General features: G+C 43.5%; 5 pseudogenes across 5 annotated transcripts; all 5 read right to left on the reverse strand.

Moving 5' to 3' along the window:
• Positions 1-259: 259 nt before the first annotated feature.
• Positions 260-5,947, reverse strand: AT4G03770 (annotated as a pseudogene; the record flags this gene model as incomplete). Its single annotated transcript has 1 exon — positions 260-5,947.
• Positions 5,948-7,227: 1,280 nt separating this feature from the next.
• On the reverse strand, positions 7,228-9,405 carry AT4G03775 (annotated as a pseudogene; the record flags this gene model as incomplete). Its single annotated transcript has 1 exon — positions 7,228-9,405.
• Positions 9,406-10,057: 652 nt separating this feature from the next.
• Positions 10,058-12,151, reverse strand: AT4G03780 (annotated as a pseudogene; the record flags this gene model as incomplete). Its single annotated transcript has 1 exon — positions 10,058-12,151.
• Positions 12,152-14,832: 2,681 nt separating this feature from the next.
• On the reverse strand, positions 14,833-20,605 carry AT4G03790 (annotated as a pseudogene; the record flags this gene model as incomplete). Its single annotated transcript has 1 exon — positions 14,833-20,605.
• A 1,175-nt stretch (positions 20,606-21,780) lies between these two features.
• On the reverse strand, positions 21,781-23,727 carry AT4G03795 (annotated as a pseudogene; the record flags this gene model as incomplete). The annotated part of the gene is made up of 1 exon: positions 21,781-23,727.
• Positions 23,728-24,102: the final 375 nt, after the last annotated feature.

Raw genomic sequence — 24,102 nt, forward strand, 5'->3', positions numbered from 1 at the left:
GCTGTAGCCGAGCAGGCGTAAAAGATACTCCGAGCCGTCGCTCATCGTATGTAGCCGAAGGGTTTAAAAGTTGAACCGAATTTTTATTATTTATGCCGAAGCTAGTACTCGTACAAAATAATAAGTGGGAGTATGGATATACGGACCCACTCCCCCCTTTTTTAATGGGGGGGTAGCTGAACTCGTCCGAAAACGAGCTGCTTACGTACCCTTTTCAGGGATCAAGCCACCTCGTAGTTCAAGTTTAGTCACCTCGGATTTAGTTGTAGTATTTCCTTAGGTGCATTGCTTTCCATGACCTTGGAACGGCTTTGCCGCTTAAGTCAGCGAGCTCATACACTACGAGTCGGATGACTTTAGAAATTAAGTACGGTCCTTCCCAGTTCGTCCCGAGCTTTCCAGCGTTCGGTTTGGCAGTGTTCTGGAAAAATTTTCGGAGGACCCGATCTCCTTCATGGAATCTTCGTTGCCGAACATTTGAGTTGTAATGACGAGCCGTTTCATTCTGATAATTTTGTATGCGAACCAGGGCTGAACTCTTCGTTCATCGATCAGATCGAGTTCGTCGAGGAGCCTTTGAGCGTTATCAGGGGTGTTCTCGGGGGATACACTCCGACGTAGGCTCGACACTATCATCTCGGCTGGAATTACGCATTCCGTTCCGTAGACTAAGGCGAAAGGGGTTTCTCCCGTGGCTCGGCGAGGAGTTTTCCGATGCGACCAAAGTACACCTTCGAGTTCGTCGGACCACGAGCCCTTTTTAGCATCGAGCCATTTCTTCAATCCGTCGAGGATTATTTTGTTAGCGGCTTCGGCTTGGCCGTTTCTTTGGGGATATCGTGGTGTTGACTTGCTAAGTTGAATTCCCCATTTATCACAGAAGCCTTGGAAGCGGGTTGATATAAACTGCGAGCCGTTATCCGTGACAATCTCATAAGGTATCCCGTGGCGACATAGGATATGTTTCCACACGAAGTTGTCGACTTGAGCGTCCTTTATGCTGGCGTAAGATTCGGCTTCTATCCACTTAGAGAAATAGTCGGTCAGGACGAGAACTAATTTTTTTTGCTTCGAGGGATACATAAGTCCAATTATATCCATTGACCATCACATGAAAGGATACGGCGAGGCGATTGATGACAAGAGCTCGGCCGGCTGATGAATTGTTGGCGCATGCCTTTGACATTTTTTGCATCGTTTTGAAAAAATTTCGCAGTCTTTGATCATTGTCGGCCAGAAGAATCCGTGGCGTTTTATTTTAATGGCTAAGGCCCTTCCCCCGGAATGATTTCCGCACGAGCCACCGTGAATTTCCTTCATGATCTTGCAAGTCACTTCTCCTTCCACGCATGTCATCAAGGGTCTGGATAATCGCCACTTGTAAAGTTTTTCATCTATTAGAGGAAACGTGCAGCCTGAGCTTTGAGTTTCCGAGCTTTCCATTTGTCCGAGGGCAATTTCCCTTCGGATATATAGCTTATGATGGGTTCCATCCATACTGAGCTGCAGTCACCTGGGTCGTCTTGATCCGCGCTGACTTGTATTGGGAGGACGTGTTCTTCTTCGCCGAGCTCAATTCTTGGCTTCTCAATGAATTCCACTGGGATGACTCTTCTTAGGCTCGGGTCAGATGTCGAGGCTAGAGCAGCTAAGGCGTCAGCCGATGTATTTTCTCCTCGTGGAATTCTTGTCAACTCGAATTCGTCGAAATTCTTCGCTAGATTTTGAACATGAATTAGGTAGGCTTCCATCTTTTCGTCCCGAGCCGTGTATTCTCCGTTGAATTGATTCGTGACGAGCTAAGAATCACAAAAAGCTCGGATTTTTCCTATCTTTAGTCCCCGAGCTAGATTAAGTCCGGCAACGAGCGCTTCGTACTCGGCCACATTGTTGGTAGCTTTGAAGTTTAATCTAAATGACTGCTCGAGGACCTCTCCTGTTGGTGAGGTGAGGCGGATGCCTACACCCGAGCCTTGCTTCGATGACGAGCCATCTACGTGTAGAAGCCAAGTTGTGTCGAGCGGATTTTCCCGAGCCTCCTTAGTGGGTAGTTCGACAATGAAATCGGCTAGAACTTGCGACTTTGCACATGTTTTGTTCCGATACTCGATGTCGTATTCGCTGAGCTCGATTGCCCACTTAGCCAGACATCCTGATTGGCTTGGACTGTGTAAGATGGCGCGGAGTGGCATGGATCCCATTACTATGATGGAATGGAATTGGAAGTAAGGTCGCAGCTTTCGAGCCGACATTACGACTCCTAAAGCAAGTTTTTCCATTTGCGGATAACGAGATTCCGCGCCGGTGAAGGTCTGCGAGACGTAAAAAATCGGTTTCTGCTGGCCTCTGTCTTCTCGGACTAACACTCCGCTGACCGCAATATCCGATACGACAACATACAAGTATAGTGGTTCTCCGATTACGGGTTTTGCGAGGATGGGTGGAGTTTCCAGGTACTTCTTGAGTTCCTGAAAAGCTTCTTCGCATCGGGTCGTCCATTCGAACTTTTTGTTTCCCCGAAGCACATCGTAAAAGGCTAAGCATTTGTCGGTTGAGCGAGAGATGAAACGGTTAAGGGCCGCAACCCTTCCGGTTAGGCGCTGCACTTCTCGCTTGTTCTGAGGTGACGCCATTCCCAACAATGCCTCGATTTGCTTCGGATTTGCCTCGATGCCGCGGTGCGTGACTAGGTATCCGAGGAACTCGCCAGATCTTACTCCGTAGCGGCATTTTGCAGGATTGAGCTTGACGTTGTAGAGGTTGAGCTGCTTGAAACATTCGCGTAAATGGGATATGTGATCTTTTTTTGTCATGGATTTCACCAACATGTCGTCGATGTAAACTTCCATTGTCTTCCCGATCTGTAATGCGAAGATTTTGTTGACGAAGCGTTGATAGGTTGCCCCAGCGTTCTTGAGTCCGAAGGGCATCACTCGGTAACAAAAAATGCCTTGTTCTTTGTAAAAAACGGTTTTTTCTTGATCTTCGGGGTTCATCATGATCTGGTTGTAACCAGCGAATCGTCCATGAATGACAGTAGTTTGTTTCCAGAAGTTGATTCTACGAGGCGGTCGATGTGTGGTAATAGGAAGCTGTCTTTCGAGCAGGCTTTGTTAAGGTCTGTGAAATCTACGCAGACCCTCCATTTGCCATTTTTCATTTCTACTACGACCGGGTTCGCGATCCAATCGGGATATTTCGCCTCGGTGATGGATCCGATCCTCAATAATTTCTCTACCTCAGCTTTCACGGCTTCTGCTCGCTCCCGACCCAATTTTCTCCTCTTCTGCTTGATGGGCTTGAAAGTCGGATCGATGTTGAGCTCGTTCGATACGATGTCAACACTTACTCCGGGCAAATCTTCTGGGGACCAGGCGAATGTATTGACGTTTTCTTTAAGGAAAGCTGTGAGTTCAGCTGTTAGTTCTTCTCCCAGATCTCCGCCGATTTCTACGCATCGCTCGGGCTTTTCGTCGTCAAGGCAGATTAAGAATACCGGATCGGGAGTTGGTGTTGCAGATTCCCGAGCCTCCTCGATCCTTAGCTGTTATAACTGCTCAAAGATTGACTTCTCTTCAGCTCGGCCAAGCTTGGCCTTCTTATGATTCATGTCGGCCGTCGATTCAGTGACGGGGTTCCTGAGCTTGTGTGCTGCCATGAAGTAGATGCGACCATTTTTCTGATTTCCCCAGATGGTTTTCACGCTGTCGCTTGTGGGAAATTTCAGGCAGAGATGATACGTCGAGGCGGAAGCTCGGAATTGATTTAACCATGGTGTGCCGATAATTGCGTTGTACACGGTCGGCTGGTCAGTAACAGAGAAATCGACGATTTTTGTTACCCCTTTGGCTCGGACTGGTAATTTGATGGTGCTGAGAGTCATAGTGGTTTCCCCAGAGAATCCGAGCACTGGTCGTGGAGTTGGTACGATTTGCGTCATGTCGATCTTCATTTCTCGCAGAGTTGTAAGGAAAATGATGTCTAGTGTGCTTCCCGTGTCGACTAGGACTCGTTCGACGTTGAAATCACCGATGGTCAGTGTAATGACTAAAGGATCGTTGTGCGGACGGTCTAAATCGTTGGTATCGCTTTCGTGAAAGGTTACTTCGTCATTTGGCCCATTAAATGGCCGCGCCTAGTTATGATTTGCGTCGGCCTTTCTTTGATAAGCCTTGATTGATGCCGCCGTGTCTTGACAGAAAGCCGAATCCCCTAAAACTGTGAAGATTCTTCCCCGAGCAGCTTCTGGCTCATCGTCGTCTGCTTCGCGATTACCTCGGCCTCTTTTGGGTCCTTCGGAATTCGCCGCGGGGGCTGCCTGCTCGGGATTGGCCACAGCGTTGACCTGCTCGGTTTTTCCTTTTTCCGCTTCTAAGTCTTTGATGGTCAAACCTCCACCGATCTCTCTGGCTAGGAATTTTGCTGACAACCTTGCTCTGAGGCTACGACATCTGGAAGTATGATGGCCGTAACTCTTATGCAACTCACAATATTTCTGCTCGTTTCCTGCGGGTTGATCCTTTGTCCAAGTGTAGGATTCTCGACCGCGTCCTCGACCGCGGCCTTGTCCTCGGCCTCAGGCGGCTTCGCCTCAGGGTGTATCAGCCTGGTAATTATGGGCTCTGGAGAAATTTCGCCCTTCATGGTGAACGAATGTCCCGCCTTGAGCACCCTTTTTGTGATTCGGAGCACTGGGTTGGGATTTATCGATGCGAGGCGTTTTCTTGGACGGTTCGTGTCTTTTGGCTAATAGTTCCATTTCTTCTTCATGGGATACGTTATCCAAGGCTCGGTGCAAGGCGTCTCGGATTGTAAGTGGTTTGGACAAATTTAATTCCTTTCGAAATTCGGATTTATACCACAGTGCTTTCTTCAGAGTAGAGAGAGCCGCTAAGTCGTTGATTCCTTCGACTTTGGCTAGGGTAGATCGGAATTTTGCGAGGAAGTCTCGAAGTGGCTCATTAGGTTGCTGAGATAGTGACCATAGGTCGGCGTCTGATGTGCTGGGATCGATTAGCACCGAATATTGCTTCAGGAAGAGTGTCGATAGCTCCTGAAAACTGTCCACAGAATTTCCTTTGAGTCTTGTGAACCAATTCAGAGCTGGCCCTTTCAAGTGCTCGACGAACAGGTGACAGAGACCGGCGTCTCTTTCTTCTGGTCTGAATTTGGCTCGGGCCACGGAGATGATGAATAACTTCAAGTGTCCTTTTGGGTCGGAAGATCCGTTGAAGTACTCGATTCTTAGTTTTCCTGGATCCGAGATTATCGCGTTGGAAATCATGTGTGTGAACGGTGTGTTGTGGGACTCTTCCAGAATGCGGTCGATGTTCGGGGCCGAGGAGACTGCGTTATGCATTTGGGATCTCACGAGCTTCATCTCGTTCTCTGCCTTGGCTAGGGAGAGCTTGATGGCGCTTATCTCCTGTTCTGTGGCGTATTCTTCAGCCCACCTAATGTTCTCTTCTAAATCTTTATCGTCCGAGACCCCGATATGATCGGCCTCAGTAACCTCTGCTCGGGGAGGAGGGAGCTGCGGTTTGTTTCTTTCTGTTCGCTTTGTTTCCCGATTTCCCAAAATCGCTGGCTCGGTTCGGTCTCTTCCGATTTCCGGTGCGGTTCGGCGGACGGGCCTTGTAGTATTGCCAGGCGTGTGGAACACGAACCGTGTGGGGTTGAGATCTGCTGCTGCTCGTCGATCCTGAAGATGCCTCGCGCCGAAACGAGTAGTCCTGATCTGTCCTTGGGAAGTAGCTGCTTCGAGTTGTTGTGCCAAGGATCGATTTGCCTGTTCTTGATCGTTCACCTTCTGCTGAAGTTGAGCCATCATACTTCTTAGTTCCGCTAGGGTCACAGGAGTAGCGGCTTCAGGAACGTCTGTCTGGATTGGAGGGATTGGGTTCCCCTCTACATCAACTGTGTTACCGGGGATTTGATTGTTGACCATTGTGAATTGGGTGGTTGGTTTTGTGTTCCGGGAGTAAGAGAAATGTCAAGTCCCCTCCTTCTAGCGCCAAATTGTGAGAGTCAAAACTCGCACAATAGAAATAGTTTTAAGGGTTTCTTCAAAGAACGAATCTTTGTGAGATTCTCAAAGAACAACAGAATTCTCAATTACCGCGGACGGTGTTCTTGATTGTATTAATGAGAAAGTAATGATTTGATCGTACAAGTGTTCTAGAATATGAAAATAAGTGTTTTTGCCTTCAAAGTCAGAGCGTTTTTGATAACCTGAAGTTGAGAGCGTTTTTGTGCGTGTCCCCTTTGTTTGTCCTTCGAGGTGCTTTTTATAGAGATTTGCAATATCGCCCCACGCGATATTCTCTGAAGATTTCTCTTTATCTTTAAGTTGGTGAAGGAGATTGTCCTTATCTTCCAAAGATTCTGTGAATTTCTGTATTCGGTGATATCTTTGAAGATTATCTCTTCCGGGGTTTTCGGAAATGATATGTTTGATCTTATATCGGCTAAGTCCTTTTTGAAGGTTTTCTCATCTAACCCAAAGTTTTTCCAAGCCGGAATTTAGCTGACCTTGGGTCGTGCTCGGGCAGCTCGGACCGTGATATTCGAGGATGCGTTCCCGAGGCATCTTGGAGCCCGCCTCGGGATGAATTGCCAGGTTTTATGTCCGAGGCATTCTGAGGTCGGGTCAGGGGACCATTTCACGAGAATGCTCCGAAGCGTTCTCGATATCGTCTCGGTATGGATTCTTGATACGATCTCCGAGGTGTTTTGTGGCCCGGTTCGGGATAACGCTTCGACGTCTCCCGAGGCGTTAAAACATGGTTGGCTCGCTTACCTGGGTGGAATCCGACCCCAACAGCGAGGGCGTTCCGAGATTTTGTAGGAAATCCCTCGCAAATTGCTAGAGTTTTGCGAGGGAAAGGTTTTAAAAGAAAATAAAATTTTGCGGGGTATAGAGTGTTTTCTGCTTACTTTGCGAGGGAGTTGCGAGATTTTGTAGTAAATCCCTCGCAAATTGCTAGGGTCTTGCGAGAGATTGGTTTAGGATTAAAATAAAATGTATTTATGATAAAAAGAACAACAAAATGCGAAATTATAATTATAAGTTTAAAATTAATAAAATTATTTTCTGAATTTATTTATTTATTTATTTATTTATTATACTTGGTAAAAACATCGAAAGTTCACAATAAATAATAACATTTATTCTGATTCATTTTCTGAATCAGTACGATCATTTTCTGACTCAACATCTTCATCAGATTAGCCAAATTCGTCTGGTTGTTCTTCTTCTTCGGAACCGTCCGTCATGATGTCTTCTAATTCTCTGTTTTGTAGGTCAATGTGGATAATATCTTCTGTTGTTATGTCTAGAATGGAAACTTCTCTAACTTTTTCTTGTTGCATCACAATATCATCAACTAAACCGACTATGCGGCCCCTGGGATTCACTTTAATAACGGGCAACCACACTTCACGCCGTGACCTCACACGCGGGTAATATAGAAAGCTTACTTGTCCTGCTTGTGATGCTAGGATAAATGGTTCGAACTTGGCATAAGTCTTGTTTGCATTGATATCGACCATGCCTAAGTTATTTACACGTACCCCTGGACCGATCACCGGATCAAACTAATCACACTTGAACATGATGCATTTCAAATTAAAAAGTCTCGGATATTCGACTTCTAGAATTTGTTGCAGAATCCCATAAAACTCAGTTTTACCTTCGACATGGATTCCATAATTTGCAATTGCCCTTTGACTTCCATATGGATACGTATGGAAAGTATAGCCGCGAGTGAAGTACATCAGAGCAGTTCTGATCTTAGATCTTGGTTCTTGAACAAGCTCATGCAACCAAAGTGGTAATGGTTCGTTTCCACATCCATTTATAACCTACACATAGAAAATATTAAATTTGTCATTTTTAAAAGTAAATAAGTAATAGAATTTTTACTTTCAAATATTCTTATACTTACATAGTATTTTAACCATCCAGCAAAATCACGATCTTTGTAAGTTTCATACTCTTTTTCTTCTAATCCAGGACATGCTTCACGGATTTGTGAATCAAATAACCTACAAATTAAAATGTAGCTGTTTAATTAGCTTCCTTAATTAATATCACACTAATTATTAAATATAAAAATTATGAATAAAACTAGGTTGCTTTATACCTTTCAAATTTTTGAATGTAATCAACTAAGTATGTAATTGTGAGCTGCGCGAGAAAGCGCATGGTCGTCCCACCAAACTTCTTTCAACTTCCCTGCGAGTCTACCAATTTGGGCATAGGTATCTGGAACATCAGGAACGTTATATGTAGGTGCAACGCCTTCATCGTCATATCGTCGAGGACGAGTCTTTTTGGTTCTAACGCTTGGACTAAAGATACTTTGTTTGTGCCAATTGTGAGTGCTTCCATATTCATCAGGCATATTTGTCGGGGTGTGCCAATTACCTCCACGTTTGCATGTTTCCTGAGCACCATAAAAATTGATCTGGTCAAACAAATCATTTCGAGAAACATAAGATGGCGAAGGAAGACAGACTACTTTATTCTTCCTAAAGAGTTTCTTGTTCCTCCGATACGGATGATGCAGGGGAAGAAACCGACGGTGAAGAAACCGACGGTGACTGAAGCTATCTCTTGTCAAAACGATGACTCGTGTCTTTTCCGCTAGGAAATCCATACATCAGCTCGAGATGCTCGATTGGAAGCCGATATTCTACGTCATACACACAGAACTACAAGTATCCCAAACTTCCGTCTGGCCTGATTCCATCGTCTTGTGACTCTCCATATAAGAACAATTCCACGGATGAAAGAAACTGGATGGTCTCTTCCTTATACCCCTCCATTGGCCGAAACATGTGAATATTCAGGCTGCATTGCTTAAACATGTACTCTACATCATCATAGATGCAAGGTTTCTCCATGGTCTCAGGTTGAGGGTATCGAGTTCCTAAAAACTCATTGCGCTTCAGCAGCTTGTAGTACTCGTTTCCAGTTGCACACTTCTCTAATTCCAAATCATCACCACCTCCTCTCTCTGTTTGATCAGCTTCCTCTGGTGAAGCTATTTCTTCCTCAGAGTCTTCATCTACCAGTTCCAACCTCCTCCCCACGGGCGTCTTTTCTCGAGTGATGTCTGCCTTGTTCCTTGAGAATTCCCTTGCGGAGGACTTACTCGACTTTCAGGACCGAGTATTTCTAGCAGGAGAGCTAAAAATTTCTTCTTCTTGCATCACTTCCTCCTCTTGGCTTGATTCACTGTGATCGATCTCGAAACTTGCTTGTTCTCTCCTACTCGACCCCTTGGGTGATGGTTCAGAAAGTCCTCGAGCTGCTGCATGCGAAGAAGGTGTTGGGTACCTCTTCGATGGGGAGAGAGCTCTGTTCTGGATCCTTGACAGGAGCGTGCGCCTGTTTGTCATTGAGAAAGAGAGACTCAAAGGTTAAGAGATCGAGTGATGAAGAAAATAGATGGATTTTGTTGAGTTTTTGATAGAAAGAGGAAGTGCAAGAGAAAGAGATAGAGAGAGATATGAGCATTCGAGATTGCTTTGGTATGGGAGGTTGAGAGATGAGGTTGTTGAGTTCGGGAATTGCAATGGGGGGACCAAAGCGATTATGGGGGGGGGGAAAGAAGACAAAGAGACAACAGCGTTTCAATGGAGGCGGGTCACGAGGCGTCAGAGTCCACAAGGTGGTCTCTTTGGTTTCTTCACTCGATCTGACGGTGGAGAATGCTTTGCTTTTGATCACTCGATCAAACGGACCAGAATAAACCTCAAGAAGTCACTCGATGAAACGGTGGTGATGCTTCTCTCATTTGGATTCAAATAACCGGCTTAAAGCTCTCCTCCTCACTTTACTCGATCAATTGTTGAGATGATTCTTGACTTGTTTTGAATTTACTCAACCGTTGACTTCCTTAGGGTCAATAAAACAAACTTGAAACACTTAAACAAAAGCATCAAAAACAACAAGAAAAATGGAAAGTTATATAAATGGATAGACTTTATAGAGCTTAGGGTCCTCCCAAGTGAGCTTGTTTTAAGTCACTAAGATTGACTTTTATAGAGCTTAGTCAGAAAAAGGGTTGAAGAGAGGAACATAGAAGTCCTCATCTTCAGTGGTTGAATTTTCAGTGCATGAATCATACTCTGCATCCTCTCTTGACATATGGTATGATGAGTACTCATTTGATTTTTCTTCAAAATAAGCCTCTTTTTGATTAGTAGAGTAGTCTTCTTCTTCTGAACCAGGCTCCTTTGACCAATCCTCAATTTCAAAGTTGTGGTAGCCTTTAACCATTTCTTGAAGTTCTAGAATGGTGCTATTTAACTCTTCCATCTTATGGGTTGACTTTCCAATTGTATCCTCCTGAGCATTATATCCAATCCAGAGCTCCAGGAGTTTTTCAGCAAAAGAATCAAGAATCAACTGTTCTTCTTCAGCAGAGGGATTTGTGGGCGGTTTAGGCTCTCCTGGAGAATAAGTCGGAATAGAGATTTCCTCCTCACTCAACGACTCGCTCTCTAGGCTTCTTTCCTCTAAGTGAACTCCTTTCTGATCTTCTGGTGCAAACCATTCTCTAGTGAAATCTTCGTCCTCTTTGATAGGTAGTGTAGTTTCCATCTTCTCTGGATCAATACCAGTTGAAAACTTATTAACTCTTTTTTCAAACATCCATAGTTGATCTTTCAGCTTCATCACCCTTGAAGAGAATCCTTCTATGACTCTGCTTTGCCATTTAAATTTTTTCCTCATCTCATACCAGTCATCTTCTGTAGGATCTTCAGTCTGAGCTAACCCATGAGGATGTGCAACAGAAACATCAGCTAAGAGTAAAGCTAAGTTGCAGAACTTGTATTCCATGATCCCTAACCTTTTAGCAGTAGAGAGAGGCATAAGGCTAACAGATGCTCCCAAATATCAAAAGCACCTATTGAATGTCAATGGTCCTAGAGAGCATGGCAAAGTGAATGAACCGGGATCATCAAGCTTTTCTTGGATGACTTTCTTCTTGTATGTTTCTTGAGTGCTGACTCTACTAATCATCTCTTGATTCTGATCCTTCTTGAGTTTTTTAATTTTGAACTTTTTTCCAAAATGGTGAGTATTCAGCAAAGGTGTGTGCTCTATAGTCCAGATGAATTGCTGGGTAGCAGGTGCAGCAATTTGAGTTGAATCCCCTCCTTCTTGAATCATATTGTCCGCAGTATTGGGAGTCCGATGACTTGGTGGAGACTCATCTTCTTGGTGGATGGTGATAGCATTAGCATTAGCATAGTCCTTAGGATTCTGGACCGCTTTTCTTGGAAGTTGCTGAGGATGCTTCGGAGCAGAGGTTGATGCAAATTGACTCTCCACATACTTGATTTTGGAATTCAGAGCTTCAAACTTGACATTAAGATCGTTGTAAGAACAATCGATCTTGTTGTATAATTCAGCTATCTTCTTATCAAAAGCCATAGCGCCAGTAGCTTGTCCTCGAATGATTTGTTGAATGAGTTGCTTAATTTCAGGATCTTGAGCTGATGGGGCTTGTTGTGGTTGTTGAGTGAACCCTGGTGGTGGATTCGGCTGTTGGTAGCTGATAATAGGTTTTTAAGATCAATTAATCCTAAAGCACTATCATGTCGTTGTAGTCTTTTAGGTTGTCAATCCAAATGGGTGTCATGCTAACAATCAAGATGTGATCAGAAGTCACTAAGTCAAGCAAAGCAATAACATGTTTTGGTGTGTTCTAGCAGTTCTAAATGAACATGCATAAAACAGAAATTCAAGCAGAAACAATAAAACACTCGACCAACACAACTCTTTGCAGAGCACTGGGTGAGGTCGAGTGACAGGTCGAGTAACAGACAGAAAGTATAACACAGTTATTCGACTGCATAGTCTGTTGCCAGACAACTGGGTGGTCGAGTAACGAAAAAGAATTGTAGAAATTAAGCAACAGATGACAAGATGCAGTAAACAACAGTAGTGTAAACAAAGAATTCAATCAGATAAAGAATTCTCGAGGATGGGGTAATTGAGTAGTTTCGTTTCCTCAGTTTACAAGTGATTGACATGCTCAATAAATTATCCCTAGACAACAAGTTCGTTAACCAAATCTAAGTGTCACCGCAATAGAGATCCTCAAGTTAACCTAGTCCCAGACTCAATCACCATTGACGAGAGCTCACCTAACATGCATTACGAATCAACAAGTTAAAGCCAAAACGCTCCCTGCAACCAATACCTTGGTACAGGGCCATGAATCTCTGGAATTAGTGGTTCAGACATTTCATCGAACATCTTTTGGGCGCGGAAATGTCTGGGCTCAAATTCCAGTTGATCAGAAAGCAATAGGCATTAAGAACAACTAATCCAGAAGGGATCTATCAATCAATACTCAACCACCTAACATACTGAGAATTCTACACTACTCTAACCCATCCTCAGAAACCTATTCACTACTTAGACATCATAGCAGAAAGCATAAACGTTGAACAGGTTGAAAACATGATAACAACAGTGTAACAGCAGGATGATAACAGAATGAACAACAGTAAAAGAAATCAAAAATAAATACTGAATACTGAATAAATAAAGAGAAATCCGGATTACTAAAGGTCTAGAACACAGTGTCTGCGGAATAAAACTAGATAAAAACTTGTTTGCAAAAATGTGAAGTACATGCTACTTATAGCAAAATATTCCGAAACCCTAATACTTAAAACGACGCAGTATTGGGACGGATTAAGAATTGTACTCGACCCAGGTGGTCGAGTGGGAGGTCGAGTTAATAGATGGAGTCTTCTTTTCTTCCTTGTGCTCGAGTGTCTGGTTGAGTGCGGAATGAAGAAGACTCTGAAGCTCGCAATCGAGTATGTAGCCGAGTGGTGGTGATGGTGATACTCGATTTCAAGGTAGAGTGGTGAGATCGAGTGGTTGTCTGGTAATGGTGGTGAAGACACTCGACCTCGGGGTCGAGTGAGGTGATCGAGTGATGGTCAGGTGATGGAGATGAAGACACTCGACCTCGTGGTCGAGTGGTGAGGTGAATTTGTGATGTCCTCTACTCGACCAGGGGGTCGAGTGGTCTTCTGAGGTTGTGAAGCGTCTACTCGACATGGGAGTCGAGTGGTTTTACATGATCAGATCCGCTTCTTCCAATTAGCTCGTCAACAGCTCCGAATCACCTGAAAACAACACAAATATGCAACATGCATGCAAAACTATCCTAAACATGCAAAGTGATGACAAATGATGAGAAATGGTATAAAAAGTGATGATATGATGCTAAAGTGATGACAAATGGATGCTCAAAACATGCAAAATACACACTTATCAACTCCTTCAAACGTAGTCTTTGCTTGCCCTCAAGCAAACAATCAAGAACAAGCTGGAAGTGAGGTTTGAAAGCGGGGACTAAGAGCCAAAGCACCAGATAAACAAGATGAAATCAATCTCCAAGTTGAAAGTTCTAATCTACAATATGATCGAATTCTACTCAAAAACGTTAGCCATACCTCATTATCAATCAATCTGACTCATATGCTCGACCTACACATGTTTTCAAATCTATCAATCCCTTTAACATTCATTAGTTTTGTAACATGAATCAAGCAATGCATCATCAATGAACTCATTTGGCTAAGGTAAAAGGTCAAGAGACAAAGATGGTCCCTTACAGAATAGGCTTCAGTAACAGGGGATCTCTCAAAAAATGATTAAGCTTTAGTAGAATGCTAAAGGTAAGTCCCAAGCTATGCATACAGAGATAAGATCCCATCTACCCAGAGTATATCAAATGAAGCTCTAATGGTAATCCCATCTCCAATCCCAATATAAGAACTTAACTCTACCCTTTGCATTCATGAATCTTTTAAGCCCTTTTTCTAATCATTCTTTTCTTTTCTCTTAACTCTAGGAGAAGCTTTCTCAACACTTTGATACATCTAGCGGATTTGGATTTCTTTAACAACTAAGATTCCTGTTTTTAACATTTTAAAACCAAGGGGTTTTGCCCATCTTCAATAGATAACAAAACTCTTTCTTTTCTTTACAAATCCCAAAACCTTTACTAGACTTTTTCTGCTTCTTTAGCTTACTTCACCTAGAGTCTTCTACCTTTTCTTATCAATGAATCAACCTTTTTTTTTTCTTTAAACACATCCCAACCCAAAGTATAAGCGCCCACCTAGTCATATCTAGTCCGAAAAATGCGAACTAGAACTACATGAGACACTATCTCTGTCGTTACGAACCTAACACTTTCTACAAGGCTTAATCGGAATAAGACCTCACAAACACTCACAAGTGATATAGGGCTTGAAAGAAAGTCTAGGTTTGGGTTTGGGTTAACTGCTCTAATAAGGAGAGTCAGCTACTTGGATTAACAAGAGTGATCAAAATGAATAAGAAAATCCAAGTATTTTAGGGTATCCATGAGTTCAAATTTGATGCAGACATGATAATTAAAGATCAGATTCAGGTTCAAATGGATAGGGAATGTTATCAGATCATGACAATGTGGTCGTGTAGAGCAGTCTAGGCATGGTTCAGTTTTATTTCAAATTCATTGATTATGCAACAGACAACAAGCAACGAGGGCACTGAGTTTATCCGGTGAACCAAAATGCTTACAAGGCTATCTCATCATTATCCCCTATGCACATGCAACAATCCTAAATGAAACACTCTAGACTCAATCCTAAATGTAATGCAATTACATGAACACTCTTTTTTTGTGAAATCATTTTCTTAAATTTTTTAAATTTTTTGGTTTTTCTATGCCTTAGATGAATGCAGACTCAAGAATATATACAATGCAACACACACTTCCTGAGCCCTCCCCTAAACTTAAATCACACAGACCACTGTGTGAATAAACTTGGAAGAGAGTACACAGGACAAATCCAATCACAGAAACAAAATAAAGAACAAATCACAACAGATGATATAATACAATGGTGAAGTGAGGCGCTTACCTTAGTCGAAGAATGAACGGAGTTGGTCGTCAATGGCTGCATGTGATTGCTCCCAGGCCATAGACGAACCGCCTTGTTCCGTATCAGCTCCAGCAGGTGGGTACTCGACCTCATCAGCTCTGTGGCAGCCAGCACCGCTCTGAGGATACTCGACCTCTCTTCTTCTACTGCGGTCAGCACCGCGGTCGCGTAAACTACGAGACTGTAGAAGTCGTCTGCTCCTTCTGCTAGATCGAGTGAGTGTGGTCCTCCTCTCCTCCCAGATTCACGAGGCTCGAATGATGAATGCCTCGCAGGGACATGCGGAATCTCTTGCTCTCTAGGCTCAGGCCTGCGCCGACTTGGCTCGGGCGCGTCATATCTCCTCGAAGGCATGTCCTGAGAAAGTTGTCCCTGCGGAATGGCTGTAGTGGAAGAGGAGCAGCTGATCTTGTCCTTCAGAAACTTGATAGCCCTGAGGCACTTGACGAGTAGCTTATCCTGTTTCTTGCACCACTTCTGCAGCTTGCTGTTTTTCCTGTGAGCTTCGCTCAAACTCTTGCTTTCCCTCGCTGGAGGTATATGCTCACTGAAATGATACATGCTTGTGTTGAACTCCGCCTCATCTATATCATCTGTCTCATCAACATCTTCTGTTGGAGCTCCTTCGGTGTGACTAACATCATCAGTTGGCGGACTGCCCTCAAAATAAAGATCTTCAAGCGCAGGCTTGAAGTCAATGTTCCTTCCCTCGAGAATCCTAGTAGCGTCAATGCAGGGGAGAAGAATGTTGGCGATTCTAATCGATGAATGCTCGAACCTGTAGCGGTGGAAGTCGCCAGCCATGTCAAACTCCAAGAACTCACATCGGCGCAAATTATCCAAGTCCATCATCCTCAGTGCTAAACCTGGTTCCTTGAGCGGTACTCCACAAGCTTCCAGAATTGGCATCACAACGCCACCCACGCATAGTGCTCCTCTCACCTTCTTCTTTCCGTTCATCAACGCCCACTTCCTATATCCACACAGGTGGATCAACAGACATTTCTGGTGGTGCGTTGTTGAGATCGCCTCTCAAGACATTCTTTCCTTTCGTACGGCGGAGAATCCCTGTAAGCGCGGAATCTATCATCTCCATGTCCGTGTTAGACACGGTGCTTGTAGACTCCCTGGAGTAAAAGACGTTGGCAACCGAGCGCTGAAAGTAGCAGATCACAGGACTTTGGATTTGGTTGCTCTTAGACCGCGCCAAGTTTAGCGGTAGATTGTTCCCTATAGTGGCCCACAAATCTTTAAGCTCCTCTCTGTCAAATCTGGGTTTGGTTCCCTTTCCACTAGGGAAACCAAACAGTTCTTCCAACTTCTTGATCGCAAGCTGATACCGCTGTTCATCCACTAAGAACGTCAAGAAGCCTAACCCCATGGTATCCAGCTCAAAGTCTGTGAGTCCCTCATACATCTCCACTTGAAGTGTGGAAAGAAACTCGATTGTCTCCTCCTAATAAGCAGCGTAAGGGTAAGACATGAGTGTCTCCAGATGACACTTCTCGAACAGATGCTGCACGTCCTCTAGTAACCCCAGCTGGGCTAAAGTCTCATAGCACGAATACCTCGTTCCCCAGAAGTCATTCATCTTAAAGAATCTGATATACTCCTCCACTGTAACCTCGTCAGGTTTGTTCCGCAGCTTTGTCTCCTTACGCCATGACTCTTGCTCATACTCAGTTCCGATGTCCTCATCAATCAGCTCATATCTACTCGACATCGCCCTCTTTCCTCTGGCGATTTCAGCACTTCTCTGATTACGTCGAGTTGCAGAGCATTCAAATTCATCCCTGAAGCTCTGGTAAACATGTTGCTCTCTCGGTCTAGCGGACCAGGACTCAGCTTCATCCACATTATAATCAGGGTCCGAAGAGGATTCTCCACTGTAGTTACTCATGATGAAACCTGAAAACAAATGTAACTCAAAAATTAACGTTAATACGTTAGTTCCAACAAAACCAAAAACACAATCCAACAGAGTAAACCGGTCGAGTGTACCAAATTTTTTCTTCTTCTTCTTCTTTTTTTCGGTTTGGTGAACTCGTGGTCGAGTGACTGTGAGCTTGAAAGGCAGAGGTGTTCTTGTGGTGAAGTCGAGTGAAGCGAATGTGACGGTCAAGTGAAACGGAGACGAATGAGAGGTGGTGGTGGCAAAGAGACGAAAGCAGCGGCGATCGAGTGATGGAATCGAACACTTGAGGAAGTTTGGTGTGTGGAAAAAGATGTTGAGGTCGAGTATATGAAGAAGATGGTGAGGAGGTCGAGTGGTTGAGAGTATGAGAGTTGGTTTGTTGGTGATGATGAATGAGGAGGGATGGGGTAGAGTTTAATAGGTGTGGAGGAGATAACGAGGTCGAGTAAGTGATAGGTGAGGGATGGTGATGGCGTCGAGGTCGAGTGATGGGTTGAGATAGGATAGGGTGAGGGAGTCGAGTGGTTGTGAGAAGAAGGTGTTGGATTTCTTGTCTGTTGGTTAGGAGCATGGGAGACATAGGGTGCAGCAGTGGGTTCCTCGTTTGTCTCCTTGTTATGAGTTATTATTCTTTCTTCACTAGGAAAGTCTCAGGAAATCCAACAATCTTCTGTAAACTTTATAAACTCCCAGTAAGACTCTGTAGCTTCTGTTGGTCGAGTGAAATGATGATTTAAAAGTTTTTAGGTTTTAAACATCACTCACACTCGACCAATGTACTCGATCTCTAGGCCATCAGTAGAGTAAAAGTTTTGAATTTTTACTCTACCTTCACGTTATTCCCATTTTTTTTTTTTGAGAACCACAAACACAACTAAAACAAATCAAAAATAACAAGAAAGTAAAAATTATTTACAATGATAATCATGGGACTTCCTCCCAAGTAAGCTTGTTTAAAGTCTCTAGCTTGACTCCTCACACTTATCAAGAAGAAAATGAATGATAGAGAGGATCTGCACAATCCTCTCTGATATCATCATCATACTCAGCGTCCTCCCTGGAGAGGTCTACAGCAGAATACTCAATTCCCCTTTCTTCAAAATAGGCTTCCTTCTCTTCTAGAGGGTAATCTGTCTCTTCAGACCATCTTGAAGTGAATTTTTTTCTCGGGATAGTGTTAATCCCGCCTTTAGGTTGAGCTTCCTTCTGCATCTGATTCAGCTTACTCCTAAGTTCCTCAACAGAGTGAGCTAGCCTCTCTATAGTTTCTTCTTGCGTATCAGACCTCTTTTTAAGTTTCTTTACTCTTTCAGTCTCATATCCTTCTCCACTCTATCATTTCTAGAGATTTTTCCATCTTCTGTTGACCCTTGTGGAGTTTTGTTGATGTCAAACTGCAACTTGATGTGCTTTCCAAGGTTAAGGCTTATTTTCCCTTCCCTGATATCTATCACTGCTCCCACTGAAGCTAAGAAGGGTCTTCCCAGGATTAAGGGATCCTTATGCTTTACTTCCATATTCAGCACCACGAAGTCAGTAGGCACTTCTACTCCATTAATCATGACTGGTAGATCTTTCAGCATGCCGAAGGGTTTTCTAGAAGACCTATCCGCAAGGATCAAAGTCAGGTCACAAGGTTTATAGTGAATGAACTCTAACCTTCTTCCCATAGAGAGTGGCATTAAGCTGACAGAGGCTCCGAGATCGCACAGAAAATCGCTGAAAGCTAATTCCCCAATGGAACATGGTAGAGTGAAAGATCCAGGATCTTCTAACTTCTCTTGAACAATCCTCTTATCAACAACTCGAGATGGAGTGGCATCACTTTCATCATCTGAATCGTGATACATCTTGATCTTTTCCAGTATCAAATTTCTCACATCTTTGTGATGATCTGGAATCAGGTTGAGAACTTCCATCAGTGGCATCACTGCTTCAATCTCGTCTAGCTGCTTCGCTGCAACAGACTTGTATCTCTCGATCCACGCTTTCCTAAATGTCCACGGAAGAGCACGTGAGGGTAATGGAGTAGGTTTGAATCGTTTCACCATTCTCTCGATTATGGCGGCCTTCTCTTCCGAGGTGGATTGAATGAGATGGTGAGAACCAGCAGAATGGTTGAATTCAATCACAGAGACTTCAATCTGAGTACAAGCCTCCCCTTCTTGAACATCACTCTCCCCAATGATTAAATCAAGGACAGGTCGAGTTGGCAGCTCTCGATCATGGCAGATGGTGATGGCGTGAGCAGTTGCATACTCCTTTGGATTCTGTATGGACTTCCCTGGAAGTCCTGTGACTTTAGGTACAGAGGTAGATGCTGATTGTCCTTCCAAATATCTGACTTTGGTATTCAATGCCTCCACTTTGGCATTCAGGTCATTGTAGTTGCAGTCTAGCTTATGGTGCAATTCGGATAATTTCTTAGGAATTTCCATTGAGCTTGATGCTTGTCCCTGTAGCAGCTGTTGTACCATCTGTTTCATTTCAGCATCAGGAGCAGTAGGACCTTGGTTTTCCTGAGGTGCAAACCCATGTGGTGGTTGTGGCTGGTAGTTCCCCTGGAATTGCTGCTTGGGAACGAAACCTTGGTTGTAGAGAACAAAAGGTTTGTTCTGACCTTGTTGTTGCTGTGGAGGATACACATGATCCTGAGGATTAGCAACGTTGGTGCTGCGGTAGGAGAGGTTGGGGTTATTGGTTTTGAAGTTGTTGTATCCTTTGTAGCCACCCTGGTTGTTGTTGATGTAGCTGACTTCTTCCAACTGGTTACCCTCCCCATCTTGGACTTGAAATTGCTCGTCATCAACAAGGAAGTGCACATGCTTCTGCTGGCTAAGAAGAATCCTGTCGAGCTTGTCATTCATCGCCTTGATCTCCTTCCTGTGTTTGTCATCAGAGTCAGCGGTTCCTCTAACGGTCCTATCGTAGTCCTCGTTGTAATTGCCATCTGATTGAGCAAGGTTCTCAACCAATTCCTAGCCTTCTTCAACATCTTTGTTTTGGAAATTTCCACTGCAGGCGGTATCCAGAAGCATTATGATGTGTGGTAGGACTCCTCTGTAAGAGTGTTGTTCAGAGAGGCTTTAGTAAAGCCATGATGAGGGCATTGGTTGGTGTAACCCTTGAAACGCTCCCATGCTTCACAGAAGCTTTCACCAGCCTTCTGTAAAAAGCCAGACATCTCATTTCTGAGTCTTGCAGTTCTGGCATTGGAGAAGAACTTTGATAGAAAAGCCTTCTTGCAATCATCCAGGTGGTGATTGAGTCATGGGACAGATTCTTCTCCCAGATGTGTGCTTTGTCGCCCAAGGAGAATGGAAACAAACGGAGCTTGAATCCGTCTTCACTAACACCATTGATCTTTGTTAGGTTGCAGAGCCTATCGAATTCATCAAGGTGGTCGAGTGGATCCTCCATTGGCAGACCATGGAATTTGTTCCCCTGAATTATCGAGATGAGACCACTCTTAATCTCAAAGTTGTTGTTCTGGATAGCAGGAGGTGCAATTCCTTTCCTCTGACGGTGATCACGTGGTGCATCTCCAGCACCAACGTTGGTAGGGCCATTTTGTTGATTTTGTTCGTCAGCCATTTCGAGTGGTTGCTGAGGTACAAGGTTGACTGTGTTTCTCCTTTCTCTGAGTTCGCGAGCTATTCGGTCGATGTTCTCGTTGAAAAGGAGGTTCTGATTGCCTGTTGATCGAGTTGGCATACAGTAGAGGTGTACCTGGATCAAGAAGACAACAAGAAAAACACACAGTTAGTAACTGAAAAGAAAATTGAAAAAGAACTTGATCTAAGCAAGTCTGAAATCTCAAATGTAACAAACAAACACCCAATTGGCAACGGCGCCAAATTGATAATAGATTTTTCAGTCAATTATCCTAAAACACCAATCATGTCGTTGTAGTATTTTAGGTTGTCAATCCAAATGGGTGTGATGCTAACAATCAAGATGTGATCAGAAGTCACTAAGTCAAGCCAAGCAATAACAGGTTTTGGTGTGTTCTAGCAGTTCTAAATGAACATGCAGAAAACAAAAATTCAAGCAGAAACAATAAAACACTCGACCAACACAACTTTTGCAGAGCACTAGGTGAGGTCGAGTAACAGACAGAAAGTATAACACAGTTACTCGACTGCACAGTCTGTTGCCAGACAACTGGGTGGTCGAGTATGAGGTTGAGTAACAAGAAAGAATTGCAGAAATTAAGCAACAGATGACAAGATGCAGTAAACAACAGTAGTGTAAACAAAGAACTCAATAAGATAAAGAATTCCCGAGGATGGGGTAATTGAGTAGTTTCGTTTCCTCAGTTTACAGGTGATTGACATGCTCAATAAATTATCCCTAGACAATAAATTCATTAACCAAATCTAAGTGCCACCGCAATAGAGACCCTCAAGTTAACCTAGTCCCAGACTCAATTACCATTGACGAGAGCTAACCTAACAGGCATTACGAATCAACAAGTTAAAGCCAAAACACTCCCTCCAACCAATACCTTGGTACAGGGTCACGAATCTCTGGAATTAATGGTTCAGACATTTCATCGAACACGTTTTGGGCGCGGAAATGTCTGGGCTCAAATTCCAGTTGATCAGAAAGCAATAGGCATTAAGAACAACTAATCCAGAAGGGATCTATCAATCAATACTCAACCACCTAGCATACTGAGAATTCTACACTACTCTAACCCATCCTCAGAAACCTATTCACTACTTAGACATCATAGCAGAAAGCATAAACGTTGAACAGGTTGAAAACATGATAACAACAGTGTAACAGCAGGATGATAACAGAATGAACAACAGTAAAAGAAATCCAAAACAAATACTGAATACTGAATAAATAAAGAGAAATTCGGATTACAAAAGGTCTAGAACACAGTGTCTGCAGAATAAAACTAGAAAAAAACTTGTTTGCGAAAATGTGAAGTACATGCAACTTATAGCAAAATATTCTGAAACCCTAATACTTAAAACGACGCAGTATTAGGACGGATTAAGAACTGTACTCGACCCAGGTGGTCGAGTAGGAGGTCGAGTGAATAGCTGGAGTCTTCTTTTCTTCCTTGTACTCGAGTGTCTGGTTGAGTGCGGAATGAAAAAGACTCTGAAGCTCTTAATCGAGTATGTAGTCGAGTGGTGGTGATGGTGATACTCGATTTCAAGGTAGAGTGGTGAGATCGAGTGGTTGTCTGGTAATGGTGGTGAAGACACTCGACCTCGGGGTCGAGTGAGGTGATCGAGTGATGGTCAGGTGATGGAGATGAAGACATTCTACCTCGTGGTCGAGTGGTGAGGTGAAGTGGTGATGTCCTCTACTCGACCAGGGGGTCGAGTGGTCTGCTGAGGTTGTGAAGCGTCTACTCGACCTGGGGGTCGAGTGGTTTTGCATGATCAGGTCCGCTTCTTCCAATTAGCTCGTCAATAGCTTCGAATCACCTTAAAACAACACAAATATGCAACATGCATGCAAAACTATCCTAAACATGTAAAGTGATGACAAATGATGAGAAATTGTATAAAACAGTGATGATATGATGCTAAAGTGATGACAAATGGATGCTCAAAACATGCAAAATACACACTATTCAGTAGCCTCCATTAAACTGTTGTTTAGGGACATAACCTTGGTTGTGTTGAACAAAAGGCTTAGACTGATTATGTTGTGGTGGATACACTTGATCTTGGGGGTTAGCTACATTAGTGCTTCTGTAGGAGAGGTTTGGGTTGGGCTTGTAGTTGTTGTAGCCCTTGTTGAACCCTCCTTTGTTCTGAATGTAACACAGCTAGCTCTTCAGTCTGATCATTCCCCCTTCTTGCATTTGGAAGTGCTCTTCATCAGTGATGTAGTGTATCTGCTTCTGCTGAGCCAACAACAACTTGTCTAGCTTTTCATCCAGAGCCTTGATATCTTTGCTCTATTTATCCTCAGTTCCTCCAGTTCCTCTCATTGAGCGATCATAGTCTTCATTGTAGCATCCATCAGATTGTGCTAGATTTTTGACCAACTAACATCCTTCTGCTACATCCTTGTTCAGGAAGTTTCCATTTGAGGCAGTGTCGAGTAGTATTCTGATCTTTGGTAAAGCTCCTCTTTAGACTATGCTCAATAATGAAGCTTTCTTGAAACTATGATGGGGACACTGAGTGGTGTAGCTTTTAATCCTCTCTCAAGCTTCACAGAAAGTTTCATTGTTTTTCTGTGTGAAGCCTGAGATCTCGTTCCTCAATTTAGATGTGCGAGCATTAAAGAAGAACTTGGCAAGAAACGCTTTCTTACAATCATCCCAGGAGGTGATGAAGTCTGGGGGCAGAGTCTTCTCCCAGTTGTATGCCATGTCTCCCAAAGAGAAGGGAAATAGTCTGAGCTTAAACATATCTTCAGTGACACCATTGATCTTGGTAAGGCCAGAGAGCCTATCAAAGCTATCAAGATGGTCTAGGGGATCTTCCATAGGTAGACCATGAAACTTGTTTGCTTGTATCATTGAGATGAGACCACTCTTGATCTCAAAATTGTTATTCTGAACTGGTGGAGGCACTATCCCTTGTCTTTGGTGATGATTCCTTGGGGCATCACCAGCACCAATGTTTGTTGGTTGATCAACATTAGTGGGTCTTGAACATCAACTGGTCAGTTCTCTTGATCCATAACAGCTGGTCTTTGCTGATCACAGGTTGCCTTTGCTTTGATTTCTTGTAACTCACGAGCTATTCTGTCAATTCTATCTCAGAATGGTAGTAGGTGTGCAGAACCTTTGGACCGAGTTTGCATGCACAAAGTTTAGTACCTATACCACAAAAACAAGCAAACGAAATGATGAGTTAGTAACTTGATAAATGTAAAAGAACTTGATCTTAACTTTTTCTAATATCTTGAATGTAACAATGCAACAATGAATTGGCAACAGCGCCAAATTGATAAGTAGGTTTTTAGGCCTACTTTTTTGCTGAAGTGTGGTGAGTTCAGTTCAATTCCCCTTAAACACTAACATGTCGATGCAGCTATAGGGGGTGTCAATCCAGTCCACTGTTATTGCTAGCAATCAAGATGTGTACAGAAGCAACTAAGTCAAGCCAGATTATAATGATAGTGGGTTTCTAGCAACAATCCTAGGTCAGGATTCAAACAGGTAAAAATGAGAACTTAAGAGCCCTACTCGATCATTGGGTCGAGTAGAACCAACAAGTGACAATTTA

Source organism: Arabidopsis thaliana, chromosome 4 (genome assembly GCF_000001735.4).
Source record: "Arabidopsis thaliana chromosome 4, partial sequence".
Taxonomy (NCBI): Eukaryota; Viridiplantae; Streptophyta; class Magnoliopsida; order Brassicales; family Brassicaceae; genus Arabidopsis; species Arabidopsis thaliana.